Below are 2,739 nucleotides of genomic sequence, written 5' to 3'. Positions count from 1 at the left end.
GTGCGCACCAGGTGCTCCGCCGCACTCCTCTTCCACGCTGAGCCTCAGCGGGGGGAGAAAAGCATAAGAAAAGGGCTCAAGCTTGGCCGGGCCGGAGGAGCTACGGGAGGAAGCGTCCGCTCACCCCGCCATCTTGGCCACGCCCCCCTACTCTGATATTTTTAAGGGTTTTCTTTTTCAGAATGGCACTTTTCTAACTACACTAGCCCATCGCCTGAGGGCAGGCGTTTCCCAGCCAAGCCAAACAAAAAGAAAACCTTGCAGAAGAAAGTGAAAGAAAAACACAGAGCCCGAGAGAGAAAACGATGACTAGAAATAAAAGCGTGAAATGACAAAGGAAACTTTCAGGAAACCAAAAAAAAAAGATGATTTACCTTATTCTTCCGTGTCTGCTTCGCCCCCTCCTTTGGAAGAAACCAGTCCTTGCCCTGGTAAGACTCGTGGAGAGGGTCACGGTCACCTCCAGGCCTCCTGTCCCAGATTTATGGAGTCAGCATGAGTTCCTCTGCTCTGCCAGTTGCCGCCTCCAGCCCCGACGATTAGTTTATCAACTTTACATGGAATTGAAAATAATAAAAGGAAAAGTATCAAACTTACACACGTTTCTAAAAGGTGGTGATTGGCTCCCAGGAGGGCTTTTTGTTAGGTTGCCGATGGCTGCAGGTCCTTAGTACAAAAAAGAGTGGCTCCTCCCACAAACATGGCATGAGGATTATTTCCTGAAATATAGCGTGACTTCTCTGGTTTACAAACACCAAACTGATTATTTCCCAACACGTACAGGAGCAGCAGAGCCTCAGAGTGAGAAGCTGCTCCCCATGTAATTTTCACAGGCATTCCATCGAATTGCTCACAAGTTTGCATCCGATTCAGTCTCTTCACCTATTCCACACTGAGGAATTTCCTTTTCTTGGCCGTGTGGGTATACGGGTGCCAGCGCCATTCCACAACTGCAGTTTTCTCATTTTCGAGAGTTCCAAGTTTAATCATGTACAATTTCATCTCGAACCTGGGACCAACTTCGGAGAGTTCTATGTTCCGGTGATCAGTTTTTTTGTACACATGGTGCCGGAAAGATATGTAGTCCTCCTGGTTGGCAAATGTTATCACCCTCTTACTTTCATCCTTGGGCACAGGGAACAAAAACTTTAAGATAATGGAGACCCTCTGCCCCAAGCGCGAGGTGAAGTTATGGAATATGAGATGTGGATATGCCTCAGACATGGTGCCCAAGACAGGAATGTCATGACGCATCGCCACGTTGCACAGTGTGAAGTACGCAGTGGGTCCAAACAGGAGGTGACACACGATCAGACCATCTGGTGTCCCTCTGGGCTCGTGCACAGTGAGAAGGTCTGTGATGCTGTTGGGTTTGCAGGCTTGGACGAGTGATCCCACATCATGCTTACCCCTGTTCATGCGCTGAGCATTGGGGAAGATCAGTTTCTCCTCCTTGGCAAACATTTTGAGGCGTGAGCTGGGGTCCTTCGAAGTAGTGATCATGATTTTGGGGTCTTCCACGCCGGCCCAACAGTATTCATCATCCACATGACTGCTTACACCTTCACCACCTTCATCGTCATATTCTATCCGCTTCTGGAGAGAGAGGGCATCTCAGCGGATTTCAGTTGGAATAAGACGATTTTCATCTAAAGCTCTTTTTAACCTCTGCTTCTTGTCCTCGATGCTGTGCTGTTTCTCTTCAAGTGCCTTCTTGTACAGGTACTCCCTCCGCAATCGTGCCTCCCGCCTCAACATGGCAGCAGCTCTCTCAGCTCACGTGGGGCAAAGGAACCCACCAACAGCCCCCAGTTCTTCCTATTTTCCTCCTTCCCTCCTCGTATTACCCAAACTCATCTTACAGCCAGCTGCCTTCTTTCCAAACTTCCTGCTCTGGCAACAGGACCGGAGGTGACGTCCCCTCCACCCCGCCCCCCCCCGAGGCGCCTCGGGCAGACTTTGCATTACATCCCGCCTCAGGGGCGCCGCGGGCATCAGAACAGGATACATTGTAGCAGCAGTGCTAAATCAGCTGCAATCACCACAAGCCTGCAGGAGCAGTGCGTGCAGGCCACAGCGCTTGATTAGAGTGACATGTAATTTACGACGAGGCAGGGGCCCCGGCATTTTCTGAGTGTGACAGTGTGCCTCATAAAGCGGGCTGCTGCTGCGGCATGCAATTTGTACTATTTTACATACAATTGCGTGCAATATCAACTCTTCACAGGGGAGACCTGTGTGGATTTAGTGAACAACCTTATCCCGTGTAGACCCGGCCCTGAAAATTAAGTGCCGGTGCTTAGCACCGGAAAGCACCGGCACAAATTAAGCACTGGAGATGCTCCTGAATACGTATCTTTACTTTCCTAGATGTTAATCCAATATAATGAAATCCACATCCACACGTCAGGCGATAGATCAGATTTACTGTATTACAGTTGGTAAATTGTGTAAGATGCCACAGTCACTGGTTGTTCATAACAAGGGTTCAGAAAAGGTGGACGAAGCCCTCGTGCCCTGAAGAATTTGCCACCAGAGACAGGCAATGAAACATGTCGGCCCAACATTAATTGGTCTGCTAACATGCAGTATGTTTTTAATTTGAATACACCCACGAGCTGAGAATAAAGAATGGTTGCTGTGGGTGTATTTCAATTTTAAGTAAAGGGGGTTGAAGTGTGTGATGCTTTCACATATTTTCACCAGGTTCACTATTTTTCTGGACACTTTTTTGTTTAT

The 2,739-nt window shown here is 48.6% G+C and overlaps 1 pseudogene; it reads right to left on the bottom strand.

The window, feature by feature from the left end:
* Window positions 1–715: 715 nt before the first annotated feature.
* On the bottom strand, window positions 716–1,803 carry LOC146821582 (U3 small nucleolar ribonucleoprotein IMP4 pseudogene; annotated as a pseudogene).
* Window positions 1,804–2,739: the final 936 nt, after the last annotated feature.

The sequence above is a fragment of the Triturus cristatus genome, chromosome 6, assembly GCF_964204655.1.
Source record: "Triturus cristatus chromosome 6, aTriCri1.1, whole genome shotgun sequence".
Lineage (NCBI taxonomy): Eukaryota > Metazoa > Chordata > Amphibia > Caudata > Salamandridae > Triturus > Triturus cristatus.
This window is presented reverse-complemented; position numbering and strand designations above follow the sequence as displayed.